The sequence below is a fragment of the Dysidea avara genome, chromosome 6 (genome assembly GCF_963678975.1).
Source record: "Dysidea avara chromosome 6, odDysAvar1.4, whole genome shotgun sequence".
NCBI lineage: Eukaryota > Metazoa > Porifera > Demospongiae > Dictyoceratida > Dysideidae > Dysidea > Dysidea avara.
Genome location: NC_089277.1, coordinates 31,635,890 through 31,647,627, shown reverse-complemented (window position 1 = coordinate 31,647,627; position 11,738 = coordinate 31,635,890). Strand labels below are relative to the sequence as shown.

General features: G+C 36.3%; 1 long non-coding RNA gene across 1 annotated transcript in view; it reads left to right on the top strand.

Moving 5' to 3' along the window:
- Positions 1-11,738, top strand: part of LOC136257936 (uncharacterized) — a 115,360-nt gene that overhangs the window by 42,417 nt on the left and 61,205 nt on the right. The window lies entirely within an intron of this gene.

Here is an 11,738-nt window from a genome sequence, read left to right as displayed (position 1 = left end):
ACTTTAAAACAGGGTAGTTTTGGGTTGTGCAATAATATTATTAGCTAGTTCTCATATTTTGTAATTCATGAAATATTCGTAATTCGCTCAATTACGTTGCTATGCACTGCTAAGGAAGCGTTTGTTAAACAAACCGCTTTTACCAACATATTACGTACAGAACTATCTTCTACACTGTTTTATAGTGTGACTAACGTGTTTTTTCCCACAAATTCTCTCGACAAAGCCTCAAAGCTGCTCTTCATTTTCGTTCGCGTACGTAATGCACCTATCAATGTATTGCCCCACCCCCCCCCCCCCCTCGGGCGTAAGTGGGGCTTTACAGGGGGAATTGACACGAAACTGCTGCCCCACTATGGGGCATTTGACGATCGTTCAGTAAGTGCCCAAATATTTTTTGTTGTAACTTCCTTCGCTATGTCAAATCCCGAGTTAATCCCGTGTTGCAACTGGGGCCAACGGTGGGGATTTGACACGATAGGTTTGCCCTACTATGGGGCATTTGACATTCGGCTGTGTCAAATCCCCACTATAGCCCCATATATGCCCGAGGGGGGGGGTAGTGGGGCAATACATTGATAGGTGCATAAGGGATACGCCCACTTTCAACTCGAAGTGATAGACTATTCCTGGTAGTGTACGAGGCCTGCACCGTTGTTTTTCAGTTGCTAAATGCCTGAAAACCTCAAGGGGAAGGTAGTCTGAGGAAAGTCACCACACCCGTATTTCAGTCCGCCGAAAAGAAACTACCTCAGAGCACAGTTCACCTGTGCAGAAGTTTACTACGGACTTAATTTCACTTTTACTTCTTACGTAAAAGCTGCTTTTACCGTTATTAAACGATTCTACTCACGTGGGTGCATACGGACAAACATAGATAGGTAGATAGGTACACACACACACACTTTTACGAAAACAATTAATTTTCAGTAAACCAGGCGCACCCTGGTTTAAAAACACAGGACAGTGAATTTTGGACTAATTTTACCTTCTCTATACATCCTCACTACCTAGTGACGTAGCTAGACTTTAGCCATATGCCAGAGTGGACAGTCATACAACACACACACATACACATGTATGGACATTTTTACATCACTACATACTTTGCCTACACTGCTGACTAATATAACTTACTTTATGTGAATGCTGCATGTGTCTTAATAACCAACTAGGAAGAATCTTGAATTAAAGCACAAGGCACTTAACTATAGTGTTCTATCACATGATGACTACACTGGCCACTAAAGCTTTTCACCTACAAACAAACAAGAAAGAAAATAATTGCTAACTGAACAACCAGTATACCTACTTCATATCACTTGAACTGTCACTAAGTAGTATCCACACTACTAGACTGGTGCACATGTGTCTAATACTTCTAGGCTACTTCACTCTGATCCCACACTGATACATAACGCAAGTCTGGCGGTGCTTTAACTGGTTTAAAGTGCTTTCTGATCATCTTTATTTGGAGTGTTCATTTTGTATCCTTTAAATATTTGCCCATGAAAGTGTTTTACAACACATTAAGGCTTGTGTATAGGAAAAGTACAACACTCAGTGAGTGTCTTGACGCTTGGTTTCACCTCATATATACTAGTGATGGTGGAAGGTGGGGGCTAGAGAGGCTGGAACTTTCCACAACTTTCAGATGAGAGGGGCAGAGCTCCTCTAATAATTACCTTGTGTAGCATTATGAGTGTATCACGTGATTAAATATCGGCATGGTTTCAAAACCAGCAGCTCTATAGTAGAAGGATTCATTGTGTATATGTTGTACCTGAAAGATTTTAATTGACAATACTTTGTAAAGTTGCCACCAGTTTCAATCTCGTAGTACCTATTTTTCAAAAAATATTCTGGGGGGCATGTCCCCAGACCCTGGACTATGCTTTGCATACTGAGTGTGCTTTGCATACTGAGTGTGCTTTGCACAATGTTGTAATCCCTGCAACCATGAACAAGCCTCCAGCTTTCATACAAGTAACAGTTTAAAAATTTTGAGTCCCCCCTCCCCCTCCCAAAATTTTCTACCTTACTCTACCTCTACATACTGTATTAGCCTCTTGATATACTCCTTCCTGCTGTATTCTCTGTACACATACAGTGGTGCTTTAAATATAAGACAATTTTTTCAAGTAAGGACAAAGGTCAAAGGTCAAATAGTGACCTCTGGAAATGTCACTCATACTACAATTGATACCATACAATGTAATCATTTGAGGTGGAAAACTTTTTGTGGTTGATACATGTTATGAAGGTTCACAGTAAAAACATTCATGGTTGTAAGCAAAATCACAAAATACACAAAAGTTTCCCCCACAGTCTGGATGTGTTGTGTGTTAATACTTTTCTATTTGGATACCTTAGTCATGTGTATTCAATATGTTATGTTATTTTATCATCTCCCATTATGTGTGGGGTAGTCATCCACTTGTTATAGGGATAAAAATTACACCTCTAACTCACCCCACCATGTTGTGTATTGTGTCCAGTAGTGTAGCTGTATAGTACATGACATGTTATTTATTACATTATATGTACACTATAGTATTCCATTAAGGGATTATGTCTTGCTGCTAAGTATGGCAGACTCAGTGATGTACAACAACACCTACAAAATGGTGTGGATGTGAATGGGAAGTTGGTGAGTTGATACAATGTGTAGTGTGTTGACTTGTATACAAAGTGTTCCCATAAGCGTTACCATATATGGTCATGTTTAGTACATATTAATTGGCTATCATTTAAATGGCTAGTATTATATATTTAGTGTAGTATTCACAAATTAACTACAATGTACCATTCAACATGAGATCCAGGTAGTGTGTTGATGAGTTAATATTGTACAAGTAATGTTGTACCAATAGTGTAATACAGTAACAACAGTGACATTGTTGACAGTTGTCACTGTATACTGGTGTTGTGTGTATTTGAAATAATGATTTCTCAATTAAACTTTGGAATTTTGAAGAAGGAATTAGTTATAATTGTCACAACTTACATAACTTTTTCCATATTTCCCAAGTACAATGTTACTATTTACATGTACTATTTAAACCAGGTGTACACCTTGTTAGTGACCACAGGCTGGTTGTTGGTAATACAATTGTGTACACATTACATCACATTGATGGATCCTAAAAAAATAACTAAAAATTAAAGGTGGATTTTTTCTCAAGAGAGTAAACATTTCAGTCAACTAGATAATTAATAGTGACAGCCAAGGTGTCAATAACAGACACATGCCGTTTGGCTCCATTACAAGTTCGGAAAGGGCCGTAAGCATTTATGGCTTCCCAATAGGAAATGTATGCTTGGAGAAAATTTTGATTGGCTGTAAATATTATGTCAGACATTTGAACAAAAGATATTGAAATATTTTTAGCGGGTCAAGTAGCACTACAAATGAGCCAAATTTCAAGATCATGTGTAATTGCATCCATGAGTTACTAAATGTTTTTGAGGATTCAGCTCAACACGTACATACTTATAATACTATTAATGTACTTGACTGTTAGTACCAACATGGATAAAACATTTTATGTATGCTACAGTGAACATGTGAAAAAAATGTTGGCTGTATTGACACTGAAAAGTCTCTGTAACATTTCTATAACTCTCTGTAATGGTATTGTACTGAAAGTATAACAGCATTCACTGCAAATGACATTGTTGGCTTCATAAGCCATCAGAAAGAACATTGGTTGAAATAGGGAGTGTCATGAATGTGTGTTTATGAATTAGCAATATCCTTGAGATGTTTATTGAGGTGAAGCTGAGAGAGCCTCACACTAGTCAAAAGATGGTAACGTCAATCCATTCACGTACAATAACAATATTACACAAACAACTTATGAAGCTTATAATACAGTTCATTGTAGGCTGGCAAACTCTTTGTACATTGCCCTATACAACTAGTGCTCACCCTCAACCAAACAAGTATTAGCTGCCCTACAGAGTGACTGTCGTATGTTTGCAATAAGTCTAATGTGACATTGTCAGCTGTCAAGCTTGTTAACACTTGTCTTGTTTGTGTAATGAATAATGACCATATGAAAGTTATATGAATTTGTACAAAGTCTATTATGTGACCAGATTTTACAAAATCGATCCAAATCGCACATCAGTCAAAATCAAACTAACACCACCAGTGGATAGCCACACTATCATACTGCTAGTTTTGACACTCAGTACTACTCAAACAACTCGAGGCTGGTTTTAAAAGATGTGTTTTCTGGGTGGTGTAGAGATCTTGAATGGTGGTGTCTGGCTTTGTTAAGGGTCTAGATTGACAAGAATCAGTGGTTAGCAGGTGGATGGACTAAAAATGTTGGCCAGACATTTTTTCTGTTGATTCTGCTATATATATATATATCAGCTAGTAAGGAGCCAGTACAGCCCTGTATTCTCATGTGTGGAGTCTGGACTCCAATCAAGGTCTTCCTCCATTCTGAAGTCTATCCCTTACCCACTCTACCACCCCCCACCCTCCACTCCTTTGTGAGCAATCGTGATACTACTTAATTTGATTGTCCAACTGCTCAGATTTTCTAGCTTATTAGGTGAGAAACTCTACAAGCAGCTGCAAGTATTTATTTATTTATTTTGTTTAACCATAAGGGTAAGGTAATTACAAAAGGCAAATGCCTATAGGAGGAACACCTACAAAAACACAAGATACAAAAACAGAGAACAACAAACATTACAAGGACATTAGTACAATGCAGAACAAATAACTAAATACTGTAGCAAGAGAAAAAAAAAGTGTTATAAAAATTTATACAACTCTCGTCTAAAGTGAGACCAATGAGGAAGAGAGAGAATATCATGTGGGACAGAATTCCATAAAAAATACCATTACCAAAAAAGATAACCGATAAGAGTTTATTGATGACCGCTTACACTGTAACGAAAGGGAGTAAGATCTTGTACAAGAATTGGTAAATGAAAAGGAGCTTGAAAAAGGTAAGGAAATGTGGCAGTGATAAACATCATAAATGGTAACTATTGTAAGATACTTCCGACGAGTAGAAAGAGATGGCCAGTAAAGCTCATGACAACATTCACTAGATGACTTTGACCATGTGTGACTATGACAGTTGTACCTGCTGCCACACACCCAACGGGCCCCACAATTTTGGATTTTCAGAAATGTTTTTCTGAGTGTGAGGATTCCACACGGTACTTGCATAATCTAAAACTGGTAGGACAAGTGCTCTGAATGCATTCCTCTTGGCTGAAGAATTACATGTGTACATGTTATGATGCAACAAATTTTAAAGTTTGAGAAGCCCTTTCAATGAATCATGGGAGACATATTTATTCCAAGTACTGGAAGTGGTCTGAAAGGTAATAGACTGATGTATCTTTGTTTAAATTTCATAGGCATGCTTGCTATCCTTGGCAAGTTATACTGACTTGAATTCTTTAAAACCGGACCATTTATCTTGAAACTTCTAATGTGCGATTTGGATTGTTTTCCAAAATCCAATCACATAACATTGTGGCAAGAGTTAATAATAAGAGAGGTCAGCAAATTCACAATAATAATGATTTACAAGCCTATCATATAACGTATTATATAATAGGACCACAAAGGAGTAGGCATGGCCTACAACATTACCCAAAAACCAGCCTCAATTTTCCTTGACACCGATAAGGTAGCCAAAACTAAGCCAAACAAGCCTTCAGATCGACCAGAAATGTTTTCAACAAGTTGCTAAGAAATTTAAAATAATAATTATTTAACAGGAGTAACTGACAGACCAAGTAGCTGACTGATTCCTTCAGAAAAGCGTAACTTGACAATGGTTAAGGATACAGGCTTGATTTTTTTCACAGTTTGACATTGCTTCGGCATGAGAGGTGCCTTTTGGCATACCGCAGTATGTACAATGTATTCTTCATGGACTTACCAGTGTCCTCCTTTGTGTCCGATTCATCTTTGCTGACAGCATTGAGTGTTAATTTGGTGGTAGCTAGCACGTGATGGATTCCCTTTGTAATAGAAATTGTCTGTATTTTCCATAGCGGCTATTTTAATTACGGAGGTGCTTTTCAAACAGTTCTTGATTTGTACTGCTGTGTAACGGGTTGAAAATACGTAGCTGACAATAAAGCATAATGGATACTTCACTTTTCAGGTGATAATTGATATAACTGGGGTGCACAGCGCTATTTCTTTCTTTCGGTATGCATGGATTGCAGAGGTGCTTTTCTTGATTTGAAATGCTATGTGACAGGTTGATCATAGGAGTAGGGACCATAGCACATCGGTAAAAAGTACTGAAACAAGCTGGAGTAGTGCGCAATACTAAATCACAGTAAAACAATAAGAAGTGTTATGCATTTCCATTATGGTATCTTGAACACATTTGGGAAAAACACTCCTTTTTGTTTTGCTATGATTTAATGTCGTAGACTACTCCAACTTGTTTCAGTACTTTTTATTGATGTGCTATGGTCCCTACTCTAGTTGAGAATTCCAAATTATTTTGTGTACTTGTACTGATGAAGACATCCATACTTCTATGTGTGTATACATGTAGTGAACATTTCTTTGTTTATGGCAAAAATCTACTTCATGATTGGTTATAAATAAGTGAATGAACTTACAATAAAGTAGTTTGGTCTCCTTTTTGTGAAAAACCTGTGAAAATAAGTAGTGTTTATTCCCACTAAGAAGAAATGAGCCACCAAGGAGTTACAGATTTACAAAATCTGATTATAAGTGAAGTACAGTGTACAGGGTGTTAATAATAACATTGGTTTCCTGTATTTATTAACCGTCACATGGCTGACTTTGTATGTATTTTCTCTCCTATCATGACACTTGGTCATAAAACTATAAAATTGTGGTATAGTAAGGGTGTGGGTATGGTAAGGGTGTAGGTATGGTAAGGTTGTACATAAATCAATCAGAGATTTGCAACTAGCCAAAATCTTTTCTCGGAGGCTAGGATACTTTGATAGGCAGCATCATCTAAACATTTTTTTTAGCAGATGATTTGGATGTGGCCCATTACAGTCACTTTACAAGTCCTGCGTAATTGCTACCCAATGCTATCACAAGGATACTACAGTCCGTTAAGCGTGTCAAATATAATTTTGTGTAATCTAAATAAATGCTCTCTCTCATTTAAGTAAAGTATTGATACAGAAAAATAATGCGTTTGTAGCTGGCATGAAGGATAAGATGACTATTTAATTGAAGATAAAAGGAATGGGAAAACATAGAAGGCAGATATTTATTGAGCACATGTTTGTCTCCTATATTATTAAAATGTGACCAGATTTTACAAAACCGATCCAAATCTCACATCAGGTAAAATCAAACTAACACCACCAGTAAATAGCTACACTATCGTACTGCTAGTTTTGACCCTCAGTACTACTCAAACTATTTGCATGAGACTGGTTTTAACAGACGACTTTTCTGGGTGGTATAGAGATCTCGAATGGCAGTATCTGGCCTTGTGAAGGGTCTGGCTTGGCAAGAATCAGTGGTATACTGGTAAATGGCCTGGTAATGTTGGCCAGATGTTTTTTTTGTTGATTTTGCTACATATCAGCCATTAAGGAGCCAGCGCAGCCCTGTAATCTCATGTCTTGACTCTAATCATGTTCTGCCTATATTTTGAAGTCTATCTCTAGCCCTCCCTGCCATCTCCTCCCTCCACTCCTTTGTGAGCACTCGTCATACTACTTCAGTTGTCCAACTGCTCAGATTTTCTATCTTATTTGGCAGGAAACTCTGCAAGCAGCTACAAGTACTGGAAGTGGTCTGAAAGGTAATAGATTGATGTACCTTTTTTGAAAATTTCATATGCGTGCTTACTATCCTTGGCAAGTTATGCTGACTTGAATTCTTTAAAACTATTTATCTCGAATTTCTAATGTGCGATTTGAATCGTTTTTCCAAAATCCAGTCACAAATGTGGTCTTACTAATAAGGTAAGATTTTTAAAAGATTTTTTATGTATGTAAATATCTCATTAACAAATTAATAAAATTTTGTATTGTACAGTGTGTTAACAGTACCGCTTACAGGAACACAACTAGTATGCATATTATTACCAAATATTGTAAACCCAAACCCATAATTAAATGTGATTTGTCACACTATATAAGTTGAGTGGGTAAATGTGTTGAGGTTAATTAGGTATGGCACTATTATGTGCTGTTAAGAAATGTTTCAGTGTTTTATGATTCTTCACAAAACAACTGTATCTTTACTTGTTTTCTCTGTTAGTGTATCCATATTGCCAAGTATGAGAGATTGTTCTATTAAGGTGTTTCATATTCATCTCATTTTGATTGTTCTATTAGAGTACTTCAAAGTTACAACAACTAACTTCATGACTATTCTAATAGAGTATGATCTTAAAATGTACAAATCTACAAAAAGTGTGTCTATATGATGCTGGTACTATATTTAATGCTTTTACCAGTGTATGTATCACATTATGTTGAGATTGTTGTATTTGGTATTAAACCTGTTAGTACAGATCACATGATATCTGTACAGTGTGTATGTACTATTACTATCAGTGTGATACGTTGTAGACTACATACAAAAAAGATGAAACCAGAAACTAGAAACAACTTTACGAGCCCTCTATTATCTTTGGTACCACACCTCCAGCTTAATCCACTGCATAACTGAGTAGTGAGATTGAGATACTCTAATACAGCAGTCACAACAACAGTGTATTTTATAGCTATGATCTAACAAATATAGTTAACAATTTAGTACAACAAAATTTAATAATTATTGATTTAATAATGAAGTAGGGTTCCAGTTATTAAAGTAGTAGTGTAACAAGAGAATGATAACTATGAGGGAAAATCCCTACTTGGTATTGTAGCCACCCACATTGCTACAACACCATGTAGAGGTTTTCACTCATAGCTACTGACATCTCTTGTTTCAATACTGTTTATCACTGAAACCCTACTTCATTTTTAATTTAAGAATTTTTTTGTTATACTAGTTTATAAATTTTTTCATAGACGGATCTAGGAGATACTGCTACAAGGGATGAGGGGGGCAAAAGATAGAACAGTGTTTATTCCATTATGAGAATAATGGAACTCTAGTGCACAAGTTACCATAGAGTTGGGTTGTTAAGCTCATGCGCTTATAATTTCGTAGTGAACTTTTATAAAAATAATACTATCTTGTAAGGCATGTACGCCTAATAAATAATTATGGTGTTTTTAACACTGAATCACTACGATGTAATAGAGTACACTGTAGTTCATGGTAACTGTGCTAGTGTATAAGAATATTTGACTCCATTTCTAGGTGAAATCCTTCATGATGACAAGAATTATCACAATTCAGAGGACTGATTTGCTGTATACAAAGCCAGAGACATAAGCACTCAAGGAGAGATTACTTTTCCAGCATTCTTCCTGTGCATAGCTTTGTCACATGTAAGCCTTGCATTGGGCCGCTTATCAGTCATGGTTATTCACAAGAAATATGTATGAGCTTAACAAATAATATGCACTTAATAGACAAATGTGCTTAACAATCCAACTCTATGGTATATTCATTTGCATAACTTTGTCTGGTATAGCTAGCTGGATGAATGAAAGGAATACACTTTCTAAGACTCCAGTTGGATATCTTCTGAGAAAACTTTTAAAATTAGCCCTCCTATGCTTGAATTCAGGAGCATTTTTGATAGCTATTTAGCTAACATAATGCATGCTTTACAAGACATACAAAATTGATTATATCAACCTGTTTGGTGGTAGAGTGTACTAAACAAAATAAGGTAGTAGCTACTGTTACAAAAATTGTCAGTTAATAGCAATAGAATTGTGTTTGTTCTATTAAATTAGTGACTGCTCTATTATTAGAGTATCTCAATCTTTAGCACAAAAAAACATCAAATTTATTTATCTTATTTTCTTCACAGTGTACAGTTTATAACTATTAAGTTGCTTTATATAACTGTTTTCTTCTATTTGCTTGTTGGCTTTCTGTACTTCTGAATATGGTGTGAATACATGATTCTTGTTTCTAGTGCCAATATAGTCTTGCAAGTACAAGGAGGGAAAGAGAAGGACCAGAGGAGCAAAGCTCTCCTTGGTCCCCTCAAATCCACCACTTATGACATTTTTGTTAAAGCATAGCTATAAAATACACTGTTGCCATGACTGCTATATTAGAGCATCTTGATGTCATTACTCAGTTGCACAGTAGATTAAGTTTGGGGCGTGGTACCACAGATAATAAAGGGTGTGTGAAGTTGTTTACTATGTTTGGTGGTATCTTTTCTATGGAGCTAGATCATTTAGGGGCGTAACCTCAACAAGTGGTGTCATGAAGTGTTCTGATCATTTCAGGGGGCATGGTCTAATGCTATTATTACAGTATATCAGCTACTATGGTACTTTGTGTCTATATACACTCCTTCAAGTAAAGTGTTGATACGGAAATTACTGCCTTTGTATGGTTTCCTGGCATGAAGAAGTAGATGACAATTTAATTGAGAATAGCAAAGTACACAGATGTTAGACATTCACTGTTACCAGTACAAAAGGTGCATCCCACCCATGAGTTTTTTGTTGTGACTTAAAGTGGTGTTGGGTGTGAGTTGCTTCATATGGCCTCTAGTTTTGTGAATGTGGTTATGCAGTGAAGCAGTCAGGTGGAAGTGGTCAACACTCTACTAAGTAGTGGAGCTAACATATGTGACCAAGTCTGCAAAAACCACGTTAGTGCATTTTTCGAATTCCATTTTAATACATTTTCTTTATCTAGATAGCCAAAGGGATGGTCAACCAAAGTTTCAGCTCTAGAAGGCAAGAACCTTCAAAGTTACAGTGTTACAAAGTGGCAACAACAGAAATCGATTTATACAATGCCAATATGGAAAATAAACTATAGGTGCTTAAGTAAACAATTATAACTTACAATTACAGTCTCTACCAAGATGCAACTTTCATCATTGGGTTCTCCATGAACAGGCGAATCCATTGCTGCCTTTCCTATGACCAGGGCAAAGCAAAACGTGAGAAGAAATGATTGTGAACCATTCATCCAACAAAAGGAAGACTGACACAAAACGAAGATTTTGGAACTTCTCTTGCTTTATGCTATCAAAGTTTATGCATTTATCACTTTCTTTCAGTTTGAAAAAGTGCTTAAAATTTATGGAAATATTATTTTATGATTTCATAAATACTCCACTTTTTTTTTGCATTCTACTATAAAATTAGGCTAGTGCGAACATATGGGATTCTTGCAGATCCAGTCACATTATCAGCTGCTACTCCTATAGATAGTACAGTAACCACTATAATCACTGCTTGATGTTTGGTCAACAACTGTCACTTAATTACCACAAGACACTACATTCTTATCACCCAAAGTGAAAGTTGAAAAACTGAAATTGAAAAGCTGAAATTCGGTAAATTTTGTAGAATCGGTACTAGTGTTCACCTCTGATTAATTGAGATGTCTATGAGACTAACATAACTATGATTTGATCTCAGTTCATGAGATCTTTACTTGATGTACACCGTTTAGATCTTTTTATGGCCAAATTCTGTATAATAAATAACAAATTATAGTATGTACGTGTTGAGCTGAATCCTCAAAACCGATTAATAACTCACGATTGTTACACTGCATGTGTTTCCTGTACTGCTCGTTAGGTAGCATCTCTCAATCAGCTAAGAATGTATTAAAGGTGCTTCATTTGAATGTAAGAGAC